General features: G+C 40.1%; 1 pseudogene; it reads right to left on the bottom strand.

The window, feature by feature from the left end:
• LOC138149344 (cofilin-2-like) overlaps positions 1–7,751 on the bottom strand; it is a 20,354-nt pseudogene that overhangs the window by 2,351 nt on the left and 10,252 nt on the right.

Here is a 7,751-nt window from a genome sequence, read left to right as displayed (position 1 = left end):
GGGGGGGGCCCTGGACAACGGCTTCCCAGAATACAGATCAAATCACAGAACACTTCTCAAAGTGAGCCCCCAAAACAAAGCTACACATCAGGGCTTATATGGCCTTCTCCTGGCTCAGAGAATGTAACAACCTTATTGACTCACTGGCCAATCAAGAAGTATCTACTGAAAAACAAGCCTCCCATCCCAGGCTTCAGGTGCACTTTAGCCTAGGGGCAGGGAAGATCTTCCAAATTTGCATTCCCATTACAGGAGACCATGTGATTATATCCCTCCCTCCCTCCCTCCCTTCCTTCCTTCTTTCCTCCCTTCCTTCTTTCTTTCCTTCCTCCCTTCCTCCCTCCCTTCCTTCCTTCCTTCCTTCCTTCCTTCCTTCTTTCCTTCCTTCCTTCCTTCCTTCCTTCCTTCCTTCCTTCCTTCCTTCCTTCCTTCCTTCCTTCCTTCCTTCCTTCCTTCCTTCCTTTTATCTCATGTAGAAGATTTCCTTACTTTCATGTCATTAGTTTTGATTACTTCATCATTCACAGTTACTCCAGAAACTGTGGTTCCCAGAATGTTAAAGACTGCAGCAGAGGGCCCTCACTCTGGGGAGAGGAGGAGAGGAGGAGCAGCAGCAGCAGGAGGCACCAAGATGGATAATTTCTTTACAAATCCCAGACTGTGAGAGCATCTTTTGTGAATTTTTCTGCCTTTCCGTCACCTCCCAGTTGTCACATGGAATAACTCTTAATCCTCATCCCCCATTAGTGACAGAGTTATTGAGAACAATTGAGCTGCAAGTTACATATAAATCAATGGAGGAATATGGCAAGCATGAAAGTAAATTGGATGCAGTGACCTTAGATAACATTAGGAAAGGCAGAGCAGGGAAGATCATTGCCTCAGTCAGACCACATCTGGAGCAGTGTTTTTGGTTCATTTTAGGAAGGATGCTGATTCCTGGAACTCCTCTAGGGGAGGCTTATTAGAATGGAGAGAAGGCAGACAAGCACACTAGAAGAGGACTGGCGGAAGGAGGTAGGAATGTTTAACCTGGAGAAGAGAAAAAGACTTAGAAAGGCATGGTAACTGTGAAAGATGGATCAGCTTTGTTCTGCTCGGCTCCCATAGGTGACAGAACTAGGAGCAAGTTTTGGAAGTAAAAGGATGACAGTTATTAACTCAATATAAAAAAAACAAACAAACTCTATACTATTTAGAGTTGTCCAAAAGTGGAATGAGTTGCCTTGGTGATTCTAATAATTTCTCTACTCTGTTCCATTATTGTCAATCAATAAACATTTCCAATGAACTTCCTATGTATGTGCCAGACAGTGTTCTAGGTGCTGGGGACACAAAGGTATCAATGATAATACCTTTCGAAGGGCTTACATTTCATAGTAAAGGGGGTGTGGCCTGATCTGTATTCTAGGAATCACCTTGGTAGCTGTATGGAGTTTGGAATGGAGAAGTGAGAGCCTGAGGTAGGGAGACCCATTAGGAAGCTATTGTAATAGTACAGGTGAGAGATGAGGAGGACCTGAATTAAGGTGCTAAACTTTGTGAGTAGGGATAAAGGGGAAGAATGTGAAAGATGTCATAGAGGTTGAATTTATGACAAGATGACAAGAATTTATGATAAATAAATGATGAGATTTAGCAACTCAACTCATTAGACAGATGAATAACATTGAGATTGTGAAGCAGGGAGATTAGGAGGAAGGTGATACCCTTGACAGTATAAAGGAAGTTTGAAAAAAGGGGGTGGAGGGGTTGGGGAAAAGAGTACTGTTTTGGACATGTTGAGTTTAAGAAATCTATGGGCATCCATTTGGAGACATCCAATAGGCAGTTGGTGATGTGGGACTAGAGGTCAGGAGACAGACCTGTGCCAGATATGTGGATGTGGGAGTCATCTGCATTTAGATGATAATTAAACTGGGTCATTTCACCTGGGCTATCACCAGTCATCTGGGTTCTTGTCTTGCCACTGGACTCTGATGACTCTGGAGGAGAGTGAGGCTGATGGCTTTGTACAATTCTGCCTCATTTAAATCCAATTCACACAGGAGTCGAGACATCAGTGATGTCACTGATCCTCTTTGAGAAGTGAAGAGAGCCAAAACATCTGATCCAGGAATCAAACTGGTCCTAGATAAGTTAGCTCTGGACTTTCCAGAGGCCAGTCCAAAGTGTCCAGTCCTGGTTTTCTCTGTGATGCGACTGAAAATCAGAGCCTTCCTGATATCCTGTGATCCAGGGCTGTGCCCTGTTCTGGTATTCTGGCCAGAAGATGTTAGCTGCCTTTCATGATTTTTATGCATTTTTAGATACTATTCTTTGGGTACTAGAATCAAGGACATGGTTATCTTTAAGGTCTAGAACTGACATCACCATCTGGCATCTTGAAATTGAACAAAGCAGTGTTAGAAAACGAAGTGACCTGTAATTACCTTCTCTGTTTCATTACTCTATAAAAACCTTGCTGTATCAATAAACAGATTGCATTGATCAATCACAGCTGGACCACGATTTCTCGCACTTTCTCAGGCTAGTGTGTCATTTTAGAGCTGGCTTAAGAAACCACTCAAGTTATCTCTACAGAGAAGGAAGGATGAACCGACAACTACAATGACAACAACAACAAACTGGATGATTTTGCTAAGAGGAAACGAATAGAGGGAAATGAAGAAGGCCCAGGGACTCGTGGTATGTATACCCATACTTAGAGGAAGTTAGATGATGACCTAACAAAGGAGACTGAGAAGGAGTGGTCTGATAGGTAGGAGAGAATGAAAAACATGAAAAACACAGTGAAGAAAGAGCATCTAAAGGAATCACATTCATTCCATATATTAGCACCCTACTGCTCCTTCCTCCACAAAGAAAGGCAAGGCTCCTGCCTCTGCCCTCAAGGAGTTCACATGCTAATGTACATGATGCAAATTTTGCAAATACAAAATATATTCAGAGTGAATGGGAGGTAATCTCAGATGAAGGAAGTATCAGCCGCATGGAATATGGCAAAGAACTTTTTCAGGAGTTGGAATTTAAGCTGACTCCTGAGGGAAGCCAGAAAATCCAGGAGGTAGAGGTAAGGAGGGAAAACATCCCAGGCATAGGGGAAGGGAACAGCCAGTGAAAAGGTACCAAGGGAAGGTGCCTCCACTTCTCATCTCATTTTATTCTAATCTCTCTGCAGTCTAGCTTCCCATATCATCATCAAAGCAGGCTGAGTAGAAGCAGTTAGATGGGTAGAAGGAGAAGCAGGACAGGGCAGTGTCACAAAAGCCTAGACAGGAGAGTACTTGGGAGAAGGTGATAAATAGGGTCAAATGTTACAGAGAGGTCAAAAACGATGAGAACTGAGAAAGTCCATTAGATTTGGCAATTTAGTTATTGGAGAGAGTTCTTTCAATTGAATGATATCTGAAACTAGATTGAAGAGAGTTTAGAATGAAGTGAGAAGAGAAGTGGAGATGCCTAGTTCATAGGGCTTACTTGTATTTAGCAACCGTTTCCATGACAATTTCTTAACCTCTAAGGACCAAACACCAACCCCAGCACTGTTTATTAATACCCACAAATGGTGGCTGGAGTCCAGAGAGGATAGTAAAGACTTCCTCCTTTCCTCTTCCCAACCTAGGGTGTAAGGATACCTCTCACTTTTCTTTTGACCCCTCAGAATCCTCAGTATCTGATGAGATGGGCTAGAATATGATCTCTGCGGTGGTTCCTGTCAAGCTCTGAGATCCTTCATTCTGAAATCTGTGGTTCATAAAATTCTCCATTTTATATGACTCTATGATTTGTCTTTAGTGTTGAATTCATCAAACAGAACGAGAAAATTAAACACTTGGGCCTCACTAGGACTTTGTGGTTGAATGAGGCACACCACATAATTAGGGCATTACTTTGTTAAATAATGCAGTTGATGTTTTTCTAAATGGGAATTCTGATTCATGAACTGGCACATGGATTGCATTAATCTTTTAATTTTAACTACAGAGAGCTCTGGGCAATTTCCCTCCGTTATGTAAAGAAGAATGCTTTTTAGAAATATTTTTAGCCACACATGATTAATTTTTTGAACTCTGCCTTGTCATTAGAACTTCCAGGTAACGATTCATATATACTACACACACACACACACACACACACACACAAACATACACACACATATTTGTATTTGTCAAGTTTTCCTGTCTCCCCTTTCTCATCTTGATCTTCCACTCAGGATTGGTGGTTATGGGTTTAAAGTTTGAAGGGACCTTGAAGGTCATCAACTTTTCATTTAGCAGATGAGGAAACCGAAACCCAGGCAATGAATCTTCACCCACCTCTCCCAACTAAGATAGATGACAAAATCCTTTCCCCAAAGCAATCTGCTGTTCATTTCAGTTTAAATGAAAAAGGGAGGAAAGGAATTTTAACTGGCTAGTAGGCAGGCTGAAAGAAGATTTTTTTTTTCTAATTGTATGCATGAGAGCTGCTACCTATGAAACCATTGTTACCTAGGTGTTCATATTTAAGGAAACGATCAATTAATTAAAACCCTAAATCATCAACAGGACATTTTATTCCTCCCTGCTGGGATTAATGAGGTGCATTTTTAGGGGATCAAAATCTAAGAGGCAAACATCCACAATCCTTCTTTCTTGCTTTACCAAAGGGGTCTATGACACAAAAAGGTGAAGAACCCTTTATTTGCTCCAATTTCCTCATTCTAGAGATGAGGAAACTGATGCCCCAAAAGGGGAAGTGACACAGCTTTAAAGTCATTGGGTTTAACTTTGAACCCAAATCACTTTACATTCAATGCTCTTTCCACCACAACATGATTTGAGCAAAACTTTGGTGAAAGCTCTTCCAGTTTTCTTCTTAACAGATTCTGGCAATGTCTCCCAATTTAATAAATTTTCACGAAGAACAAGTAGGTTTGATATGTATTTATTGATCACTGCTATGCTATTTTTCATCTCACTAAGAAAATGTGTGTACTTACAAATACATAAATAATTATATACATAATGTAATATATAAGTTATTCATAAATAATACATATTTTTGTTTAAAACTTTTAAGCTTTTTTATATCATCTTGATTTCCACACCTATATGTACCTTTGCCTTTTTCTCCTAGAATCATTTCTTGTAACAAAGGATCAGACAGACAGACAGACAGATATACAGGCACACAGATGGAGAGAGAGAGACAGAGAGAGAGAGACAGAGAGAGAGAGAGAGACAGAGACAGAGACAGAGACAGACAGACAGAGAGAGACAGAGACAGAGAGAGAGACAGAGAGAAGCAGTTTATTGAAACTAACCAAGCACCAGAGTTTAACCAGTGTAGGCAATGTATTACAACCATAGTCACCACCTTTGCAAAAAAGGGAGAGGACGTACATTTTCTCTTCTCTACTTTGGGGTCAGGCTGGATTCATATAATTACCTAAAGTTCAGTTTCATTTTGGGGGAAACATTTCTATTCAACAATGCAATGACATTTGTTGAGTGTCTACCATGGACAAGGCACTTTGCTTAGTGCCAGAGCTACAAAGATAGGATACAGACTGTTCTCAAGGTGCTTTTAGTCTAATGGAGAGAGAAAGGACAAGTGGCAAGCAAGAAATTTACAAGTAACTATTGGTGAAGGTGATGGGAAGAGATGTCCAGGCAAAGTGCCATGAGCAACCCGAGGAGGGAGATAACAGTTTCAGCTTGGAGGGAAGGGAAGAGAGATAATCTTGGGATTCTCATATGTTAGCAAGTCAGTCAACAATAATTTATTAAGTGACTATTGTGTGCCAGGCACTGGGTGAAATAAATGTTAGAGATACAAAGAAAGTTTAAAAAACACACACTTCTCAAGGAGTCTGCACTTTTCATTTACTCTGTATGCATTTTGTGTGTCTTATTTATTTACATTTATCTCCCCTAGTAGAATGTCTAAAGTAGAATCTTTCACCCCAAACTCTCCCTTTTTCTGCAGTTCTGTATTCAAGGGTGCCACCATCTTCTCAGTCATATAGGCTTGTATCTTCAGTGTTACTCGAGACTTTTGACTATTGCAAAGCATTATCATTTCTATTGTCACTGTAATCTTTGTATATATTCTTTTGTCACTACTTATATAACTGCCAACCTTATGTAGGCCCTCATCATTTCATTCTTTGACTATTGCAAGACTAGAGTCTTCTGGCTTGTCTCCCTTTGGAAGACTCTCCCTATTCCAATCCATCTTCCACTCAGCTGCCAAAGTGATTTTCCTAAAGCAAAGGTCTGTCTATGTCACCTCTCTTCCCCAATTTAAAAAGTGCTCCTTCTTACCTCTAGGAATTTAAAGACCTTCACAACCTAGCCCTTTCTACCTTTCCAATCTTATACTTTACTCTTGGATTCAGTTGCACTTGCTTGCTGTGTCTTCTATGTGATACTCCATCTACTGATTTCCAGGTCTTCGCCCTTATTGTTCCTTGTGCTTTGGAATGCTCTCCTTTCTCCTCTTCTCCTTCTGCCTTCTTTTAAGACTCAGTTAAAAGCACCTTCCATGAAAGGCCTCTCTGAGTACTCTATTCTGCATTCTCAGTGTTTGCTCTCTCAAATTACCTTTTATCTACACCTATATCTTGTATGTATAATTTTATGCATTTTGTCTCCCTCATTAGAATGGAAGCTCCTTGAGGACAGGGTTGGTTTTTTTTTTTAACTTTCTTTGTATCTCCAGCCTTTAATACAATGCCTGATACATAGTAAGCACTCAATACATTCTTTCTGACTCACTCAAGGAATTCTTACTTATGATAGGTCAACAAGATTTCCCACCCAGGTGAGATGTCTCAGATTTTCTGAATTTGAAGTGAATTATAAGATCCAGATTTCACACCCACATTACAGGATGAATCACATATAACATAAGCTGCACAGAGCATTTGGTTCCTATGCTTTGTCCATCTGGGCAGCTAATTGATTGAGTGAGCAATACTTAGACCAAACCAAACATATATAGCTATTTTCCTAGCCTTGCTTATGAGAGTACTACTGATGGATGGTTAAAGGAAATGAATTTATATTCAATTTGGTGCTAGAGATTTTAGTTTCTGGTCAGACTGCTCCATTATTTTTTTTTACTTTAATATTTTATTTTTTCCAATAACACAAAAACCCCACATTTTTTTACATTTGTTTTTGTTAAATTTTGAGTTCCAAATTGTCTCCCTCCCTCCCCTCTCCCTTCATTGAGAAGGCAAGCAATTTGCTATACGTTATACATGTGTAGTAATGCAAAACATATTTCCACACCAATCATATTGTGAAAGAAAATGTTGTTGATGCTTTTTTGGAGGGGGGAAGGCAAGGCAATTGGGGTTAAGTGACTTACCCAAGGTCACACAGCTAATTAAGTGTCAAGTCTCTGAGGCCAAATTTGAACTCAGGGCCTCTTGACTCCAGGACCAGTGCTATATTCACTGCACTACCTAGCTGCCCTAACTAAGGCTGTTCCATTATTTTAGTAATCCAGAAATTCCGGGAGTCTATGACACTACATTGACTCTAGAAATGTTCTCTTAAGTCATAAACCTCTATTGAAGGCATCTGCTGGAACCTATCTTATAACAATTATGAGTGTGAGTTGTATTTTGAGCATACCCATATAGTCCTTCAGGAGAGATGTTGAAAAACTTTCATTGTAAATCTCTCTCTCTCTCTCTCTCTCTCTCTCTCTCTCTCTCTCTCTCTCTCTTTCTTTCTTTCTCTCTCTCTCTCTTT

Source organism: Petaurus breviceps, unplaced genomic scaffold (genome assembly GCF_028583685.1).
Source record: "Petaurus breviceps papuanus isolate PSGF00001 unplaced genomic scaffold, PetGlider_PUasm1.0 90847, whole genome shotgun sequence".
Classification (NCBI taxonomy): domain Eukaryota; kingdom Metazoa; phylum Chordata; class Mammalia; order Diprotodontia; family Petauridae; genus Petaurus; species Petaurus breviceps.
This window is presented reverse-complemented; position numbering and strand designations above follow the sequence as displayed.